This window comes from Rhineura floridana, chromosome 10 (assembly GCF_030035675.1).
Source record: "Rhineura floridana isolate rRhiFlo1 chromosome 10, rRhiFlo1.hap2, whole genome shotgun sequence".
Classification (NCBI taxonomy): Eukaryota; Metazoa; Chordata; class Lepidosauria; order Squamata; family Rhineuridae; genus Rhineura; species Rhineura floridana.
Genome location: NC_084489.1, coordinates 80,624,989 through 80,634,556, shown reverse-complemented (window position 1 = coordinate 80,634,556; position 9,568 = coordinate 80,624,989).

Genomic DNA, 9,568 nt, shown 5'->3' with positions numbered 1-9,568 from the left:
TATGAATTATAATAAATAAAGGGGGTCCATAAAAGAAAAGCAACAGCATTAACCAGGGCCTTTTTAAGGGGGGCATAGAGGGCAATTGCCCCAGGCTTCACATATGAGAGCGGCCCTCACACATAGGGTTACCAACCGTACTCTTAAGAGTACATGTGCTCTTTTTGAGATGGTGCAACAGGCAGCATACTCTTACTTTTCACTTATCAAAGCCAAATGTACTCTTTTTGAAATGACAAAATGATGGTAACCCTACTTACATATGGAGGTGCCACATGAACATTGGCATTACTGCATTGTTGCCAACTCTTTTCTTTCATAAGAAAAGACAACCATAAACCTAATGGAAAAAATCACAAAACAAACTACTGATGGTAGTGTCCTTTTGTCATGACAGCAGAAGCAAGATGGTTGCAACCACAGGCAGGGCTAACAGTAGCAACTCAGCCCAACTATAGCCAGGCTTTAAAAAAAAATTATATTTACATCTTGCCCTTTTCCCTCCTAGGAACCCAAGGCAGCTTACATGATCCTCCTCCTTCTCTCCATTTTATCCTCACAGTAGCCTGTGAGGTAAGCTAGGCTGAGAGTCAGTGACTAGCCCAAAGGCACCTAGTGAGCTTCATTGCTAAGCAGGGACTAAAACCTGGGTTTCCCAAGTCCAATAATCTAACCACTACACCACGCTGATCCCACAAACACTACAGGCCCAGGGTCCTCAATGCAGAGGCTAAAGGCACCAGTGTTTTCACAGAGACCTACCAGAGTGACCTACCAGAGGAATGCCACAGATTTATGTCATAAGCTTCAGGCTTTTTCAAGACAACTTAAGAAAAAATCCACTCTTGAAGAAGTAATGAAATTTGTGAAAATAAACTCAGTTTTTAAAACATTTTTAGAGCACTATGGATTCTTTTAACTTTGCTAATTTCCGTAGCTAATGGGGAACGTACCTTCTCAAAGTTAAAATTGATAAAAACATATCTGCATTCAACAATGGTGCAAGACAGACTTGTTAGAATTACTACAATGTCAACAGAACATGAAATAGCTGGAAAACTAGATCTAAAAGAACCAATGACTGAATTTTCAAAACTAAAGCAAGAAAAGTCATGTTTCAAGAGCACAGAATGTTTTTGATTTGGAGTATTTTGTAATTACAGGTTAAAGTTCATTGAAGAGTTTTCTTAGTTTCATCAGTATTGGATGTGGTGGCAATGGCAGTTAAAGCAGAATAGCGTGATTTTGGATTTGTAATAATAAATAATAAAATTATTAATAATAATAATAAATAATTTTGGATTTGTAATAAAAATTGTCATTAACACTTAATGCATTTTATTTAACATCAGACTGAAATATCTCGCTGTTGTATACAAATCTATTCTGAAAATGTTGTGTCTGTTTCATCTGATCTCAGAAACATTGGTTGGAGAGATGGATGGACAAACCAAATAATTATGCCTCTATTTAAATAAGTATGCTTAAAAAACAAACTGAATACAGTAGGGCCCCACTCATATGGTGGGTTATGTTCTGGACCCCCGCTGTAAAGCGGAACTCATTGAATAGAATGGTGCACGATGCCCGAAAACCACCGTAAAAGTGGAACAAGCACCGTATGAGTGGGGCTTTAGTCTAATTGCGTCTAATTAAGATTGCTGCATTAGCGAATTGCCATAAAGCGAATCGCCATAAAGCAGGGCCCTACTGTATAGGCGCAAAATGCTTCCCAGTTTATCAGAAACCTCAGTCTACATCTGCCCTTGGGGTTTGGGGGTGCCTATTGCATGGTTCACCTAGGGTGCCAGTTGCTGGCAGGTAGTCTAGGGCTGCCCCTGCCAAAGGATATAAAATTGCCCAGCAAATCTGGCAGGTCTGTAAGAGATCACTCAGTGGTGTGTGAGCTTGCTATAAAAAAACTAACAGGACTATCCCCAAACCCCTCTGCCAATTGCCTGTTTCCCCTGGAAAGCCTCCAAGAAGCTCAAGGTGGCATTCAGGATCCGCCCCTCTCTCTTTGATCCTCACAACAAGCAGGTGAAGCAAGCAAAGGTGAGAGCAAGTGACAGGCCCAAGATGACCCCCCCCCTTGTGCTTTAGGGCTGAGCAGGAACTTTGTCCCTGCTCTGACTCTGGCCCTCCAACAAGGGCACCACACTGGCTCCAAAAAGGGAATTTTCAATTCCCTCACCAAACCTCCAGCCTTTCTTCCGAACAGTGAAGTTGGGTATATATGGGCCATCAGTGGAGGTATGAAGGGTGCTGCCCCACCAACCTCAGTCCGCCCTTGGCCAGCCCCCACCTGCCTGCCATTTTACTTACATGTTCCACCAGTCCAGGGCGTGGCCCTGCCTGTCAGCTTCCTCAGTGTCAGTGTTGCCCTTGTAGAACTCAGCAGGGAGGACAATGGAGACAAAACTAGGATTAGTTGGCTGTCTTGTCATTAGCCCTGGATCCGCCTACTGTTTTGGGCTGCCTGAATTCCACCCCCCAGTCTTGATGGGCATCAGCTTCCACTATATACTGAAGTTATCCCCTTTTAATTTCACAACAGCCTTGTGAGTTAGGTGAGGTTGAGAGCATATGAGAAGCCCAAAGTTACTCAAGAAGTTTTATAGCAAGCAGGGATTTGAACAGAGGTCTCTCCAGTCTAACCCTGGGTAGCCAATATGTTGCCTTCTAGCTGTTTTGGACTAAAACTTCCATCATCACCTACCATTGGCTATGATGGTTGGGGGGGCTTATGGGACCTGTAGTCAAAATATTTGGATTACATGTTGGCTATTCCTACTCTAACCAGTACATCAGCCTACCCATCCTTTGCTCTGTTTCCATGTGTTTTTTTCCTAAGAAACACAAGGTGTGTGGTGGATCTTTGCAGCCCCATTTTAAGTCTAATTGCTTGCAACCTATTGGCAATAATAAACACTGCAAAGATCAGGAAGAGGAGGGCTTTAACAGTTGTTTAAGGAAATTTGCATTACATTAGCAAGTGTATAATGGCATAAGTTTTGTGGTCCAGAGTCAACTCTATCAGATCCATGAAGTGTTAGCTGACCGGTATAAACAATATTTACATACTGACCAATAACAAAAAGTCTTCAGGGCTCTTTATGGTAGGAATTAAAAACAAAAAGTATACAAATAAAACATAACATCTAAAACAATAAAAACAGCAACAGAATAAAATCAAAGTAAAACTAGTGCCAGGGAATAAAATAAACAGGTTTCAACCTGGGGCTGAAATGGCCACAATATAGGTTCCAGGCAAGCCTTTCTAGGGAGGCCATTCGACAACAGGGGTCTCACTATTGAAAACTGCATGGGTGAAGAGAGAGAGAAAATTGAATTTATTATTATTTATTTATTATTTGATTTATATCCTGCCTGTCCTCCCAGTAGGAGCCCAGGGCAGCAAACAAAAGCACTAAAAACACTTTAAAAATCATAAAAAGAGCCTAAAATGCATTAAAACAAAACATGTTTAAAAACATTTTTAAAAGCTTTAAAAAACATCTTTAAACAAAAAGGTTTAAAACATATTTTTTAAAAAAGAAAGCTAAAAAACCTATTAAAAAGCAATTCCAACACAGATGCAGACTGGGATAAGGTCTCAGCTTAAAAGGCTTGATGAAAAATGCTGGGGGCAATGCAAAAAGTAGTTTGTGACAATTTAATTAAAGTGTAAATATATGCAGTAACAATCACCTGCCGACTAAGGATAACATACCATGCATCTGATGAAATGAACTGCAAGTCATGGTGGGTTATGCCATTCATTATACACTTGTTAGTCTTTAAGGTCCATAAGCCTCTTAGTCTGTTTCAGAAAAAACAACAAATGCAGCTACTCTTCTTGAAAACAGACTAACGCAGCACCCTTCTGGATATTGTTGTTATGGCAAAGTTTGAGAATATATGGTCTAGCACAGCAGTTTTCAAACTGTTGTTCAGGGAATTATGGGGTTCTTTGGGGGACATCACACATTTCCCATGAAGAGATTAGAAAGGTAGATTAAAATATCTGAAAGACTTAGCTTAAAACTCCTGATCTTCCCATGCAATCCAAATTGGGTGTGTTCTTAGGCAACAGTCAGCTGATGCCAGCAGTCATGAGGCCCACTCTGCATGAACAGAATGTGTATACTGTAGAATGTTTAAGAATTGGTGCCAGACTTCGCTTCTTTCCCTTCTCTCCTCATCCTCTTTTCCTTTTGTGCTGTTGTCTTTTAGATGGGGGGGGGACCTGGCACCTACAGGTGCCATGGTGTTCACAAAGTCTTAATTGGCACCTCTGGGTAGAGGCCCACACCTGAGCTTCCATTTTTTTTAAAAAAAGGAAGTCTCTAGCCCTTCTATAAAGAAAGTTAGGAAGCAAAATGTGCACTTACCCTTCCAAGCAATTTCTGTGAAATGAGCCAGTTTGGCCACTCCCGTCTGTCAGCGTCTTTAGTCATTAAATGAAATCAGTGCTGTGGGTTGTTTGGACACCAGGCAATAGAAATCTCTGGGGTCCTAAAAACCTATTTCCCCCTCCCTTTTAGTGCACTTTTCCTGCTTCTGTCTTACTTTCTAACAGTTCTTGGAATCTCCGTATTTTCCCTTCTTTTTTTCCTACCAACTAGAGCAGACTGCAGTACAGATCATGAACTGGTAGTACTGAAAATCAGAGTAAAGTTAAAGAAGAACAAAGTAATCATAATGCCAAAATACAATTTAAATAACATCCCAGAAGAATATAAAGATCAAATAAGAAACAGATTTGAGGCTTTAAACTTAGTTGATAAGAGAGCCAGAAGAACTATGGAGTGAAGTCAGAGACATTATCAGGAAAGAATGCAAAAAGACAATACCTCTAGTTAAAAAGAGAGAAAGACCTCAATGAATGACTGAAGAAACTTAAAATAGTTAGAGAGACGGAAAGCAAAAGGAGATAGAAACACGGTCAGAACCCTAAATGCAACAATACAGCGACTAGTAAGTAGGGACAAAGAGAACTATTACTATAGTTATTGTATAGAAATAGAAGAGGACAACAAAAAGGGTAGAACAAGAGCCCTATTCCAAAAGGTTAGAGAATTTAAAGGGAAATTTAAACCAAGAGTAGGGATGTTGAATAATCAACAGGGGAACACACTGACTGACTGAGGTGAAATAAAAGGAAGATGGAAGCAATACACTGAAGAACTCTATAAAAGAGATGCCAGGATGACAGATTAATTCACAGAGGAACAGTATGATGAAGAACCTCCCAGAGGTCTTCTGTATCTTTAAAAGTTGTGCAGGGGGAAGGGAGAATTCCACCTTGTGGTTTTTCCCATTACAGTGTTGCAAGAACATCTGCACTTGGCTGACTTTTTCTCCTAAAGATACAGGATCAGTCTCAGGCCATGAACCTGGCAACCCTAGGCTGGATGCTAAGCAAAGCATAGGGTGAGCGTAAAGTTGGCATGATGTTAAAGCTACAGAGTCTACAGTTGTAATAGCTTAAGAGAGTCCTGGAGGAGACTTATAAACTCAGTGGGATCCGCTTCTGTTATATTGCAACCTTAACCCCACTTACCTGGGAGTAAGCCCCATTGACTGACTTCTGAGTAGTCATGGTTAGAATTGCTAACAGTCATGGCACATCCCCTGATCTAAAAGATACAGAAGTTGCCCCTACACATCACAACAGAGACAGATTATTTGTAATTTATTGTTTATTTTAATATACAAAAAAGATAAATTTGAAATAGTTCTTTCTAGGTTTCTTCCTCCTATAATGTTGGAGCGGAGCTGCTTCACAGGGCAAAAATACTACATTCATACTGGCTTATTCGGACACCCTGAACTTAGCGGAAGCGGCAATACCCAAACTTGGCAGATCTAATTTCAAACATGAGACTCATTTCTAAAATACCACAGTAAAAAGGAACAAAGATCCATTGCAAATTTATGGATAATGATACAATGTTTCAAAACATTTTCATTTCATAACTGCATACAGTGGATGTCTTCTTTAGGCCATCTTACATATGTATATCTATATTTATATATATATAATATATATAAAAAAATCAGCACAATCCAAAAGGGGGTTACAGCAATGAGCTCAACTCTCTGTATACTTTTTTTTAAAGTGGATACTTTAGTATACATTTTGTTAACTCAGTAGTACAAGCTATCTCTGGTCTACTTTTTTATGCTACAAGAGTGAAATATAACCTACAACATTTACATTTCACATATCTTGGTATACAAACAGTACATTGGAATTTGAGCCAGGATCAATAGTCATTTAAATTATTTTCACCATCTGGTAGAGCTTTCTGCATTTATCAATTTCCTAAACTAGTTAATTCTCATTTCTGAAGTTTGCCAAGAATTCAGAATGGAAATCTTGCAGGAACAGGTTACTGCAAACTCCTGTTTAGACCTTCTATGTACAAGTAACACAGCTTAATAAGACAGCTATTCATCATAAAACTGATACACACATCTCACTATGCTACACTAGTTTTAGGACTTTATTTCCTTGAATAAAGCATACCATTTAGAAGTAGCTGATAAAATGAACAATGATTTTAAAAAATGACAAAATGACTATTTTCTTTTGTGTCTGTTCCCCCCACCCCCGAATTTTGTTCTATCCAGTGAAGTTTACTATGAGCATCTAATGGTATAAACAATGCAGAAAGCTCTTTCCACAAGAACCGACAAACTGTACTTAGGTCAACTTTACAGTAGGAAATTCACCAAACGTAAGGACAAAATGTGACAAATATTCACAGGTGAAAGATTGTAGGCTTCAGTTCCGAATCTATTCAAATGGTGGTAGATTGGCAAGATGAATGCCCTGTCGTTGTGCAAATGTAAAGCACAGGACTGGAGACCGAGAAGCACATTTTTAAATCCGCAGTAACCACCTTTTTGAGGTATCAAGCATCATTAACTAATTTGATTATGACTAACTTCATAGGAGGCTTTGGAGACAGGTATTAAATTCCCCCTCCCCCTGTAACCACTAAATGTTTCACACATATGGGACAGTGATAGTTTTAAAAGGAACTGAGGGTGGGGAAACTGATCTCCATCCTGCCACAAATTTATTTTTTGATAGGAAGATATTGGTAAAACAGTGTATATTATTTTGTTGTTATCAGTGACCAGGAATAAAAGTTATAGGACTGAACAGATTTCTTTATTTTTAAACGTAACCCTCCCCGCCCCCAAGAAAACCAAGATTAGTGAAATAATGCTATAGATTTCCATTCCAGAGAAACTCTTAATTGCTGCATATAGGGTTAAGGGGAAGATTAGGCTGTGTTAAGGGCTCAGTAAGGATAGCCCTGTTCTCTGTTCAAGTCGTACACCTTTGGAAATTATCCTCTATGTGCAGGGTTGTGTTAACCCTTGGCACCTATTTGCCATGTTTGATAACCAGGAAATCTCTCCCAATAAAACACTGAAAACAGTAGAACTCAAGGAAAGGAAGCACTTTTTCATAATGCCTTCTAGCTGTACATACATCCAACACAATTAGAGCTTGACAAAAAAAAAAGCCCTTTTGGTTTAACGGGGGAGGAACCACAAGCTTTTTTTTTAAAGTAAGCTTCAGTGTTTTACAGATCAATTTCCATTTCTCTCTCTGAATAAACTATATATAATTTATATAACCCTCTTGTGTAGCATGGTTCCTTATCTGTGTATGTTATAATCTTGCAGTATGAAGAAGAATCCAGAAAGCAACACTGTTTTAATGTGAAGTTTGAGGTAACTGGTTCTTGAAATACATGGATCACAGATTGCATCCAGAAATAACAATTGGGTAATGAAAAGCAGTTTCTCTTTCCCCACCCTACAACATCTGGATGGGGAAAAAAGTTTAAAAGCTAAGAATTTACAGCAGTTGCTTTGCATGAAAATAAATGAAGGCACAAATAGCAGTGGACTTCAGGCCTAAAAGAATTTCATCTGTTATTATTTATGATTAAAGGGCATTGAACACTGTCCAAATCAGGTTTGCTTGTTTTAAGAAAAAAGTGTAAGAAACAGATCATATTGACCGGAAGGTTTTTAGAAAATGCACTGGGAACCTTTTTTTTTTTTTTAATGATAGATCAATGGAAACTGAAGCTGACTATCAAGTGATGGGCCTATGACCCACTGTTAAAGTCTGGCAGCAGCCTGAGCTGTAAAAGCTGAGCAGCAGCCTGCTGTAAAAGTGTACAAGGAAACTTCTGAAAAAACTGAGAGAATGCATTCACAATTTGTGTTTTAGAAGATGACTGTTGTTAAAGCTCTTTGCTGAGCAGCAGGAGGCCTTCAAGGGGTCAGTTGTCAATAGTCAAAATGGCACATGAAATTCATTTTACATCATGGTAACAGGTGACAGGAAAACTACGTATCACCTCTCCTTGCTTGCCCTTCAACTATCAGATGGAAAAGGTCCATGCGACTAACCTTGCTGTGTGCAGGCTCTTCATTAGCACACTCCTGGCCAGGCACTGGATTGCACTATGGAAGAGCCCAAGATATTGAGAAAGGGCATGCAATTCATCCTGGAATTCCAGGCTTATGGAGAAGTTTCTTGATTTAAGCATGCAAGCCTAAATCAACAATTTCAGCTATTCATAGTCATGAAATCACTGCCCTTGCGGTGAAAAAAAAACAGTGGTATTCTATCACAGGCATGTTGTCTAAGTACACCAAGGCCCACCGAATCTCTTGATTGGAAGCAGCCAGTGTGCTTGAATGCTCTCTTGTCTTTTTTACAGATTTTCCTTCCTTCTCTTTTTAGTGTCAACCATGTTGGAGCATGTCAGTTAATGCTAACCATGGTTAGCATTAACCAGGGTTTGCCAATAAGCTTCAAGCCCTGGTTGCAATTCCGTTTTCAAGCTAACCATTGTTAGTGTTAACAGAACACTGTTCAGTACTAAAACGGGGACGATGGAATTTGTGCAGGAGAGAGGAAGCATGAGTGTCTGTGGGATGCCCTTGATCTCTCACCTATGATTAATAGATTGGAACATATTGCCTTTGCACTAGGCTGCTGAGGAACCTAAAGGTACCATACCATTTTAGAACTTTTAAAGTTGTCTTCAGTTCACCTCACGTTTACATGGGAAACTTGCCAGTGTCCCATTGCTATTGTCAAAAATGAAATAGAAAGGTTCATTACATTGCCCATTAGATTTTTAGTTAAGGAAAGCAAAAGTCTAACATTTGTAACTCAGAGAAATTAGTCAGTGCATTTCAGAAAGAGGGAAAGGGCTATCAGGAACCTATTACCAATGCAATGCTGACAGAACATCTCTTCACAGATCATATTGTCAATACAGCGTACATAATCACTATAAATGAAACTGTTGCCATGTCATGGGACAGAAATCTGGTTTGCTGTGGTCTTCATAAATGCTTAACTGGTAAGGCTACACAGCTTATCACAAAACACACCCAAATATGTGTTTTCCATAAGGAATATGTAAGGTGAAAAAGTTGTGGTGGCGGTGGTTGTAGAATCTTGAGGTCATGCAAAACAGTTAGAAGCGTTTTTTGCTTTTTTTGCAAAAGGGATTAT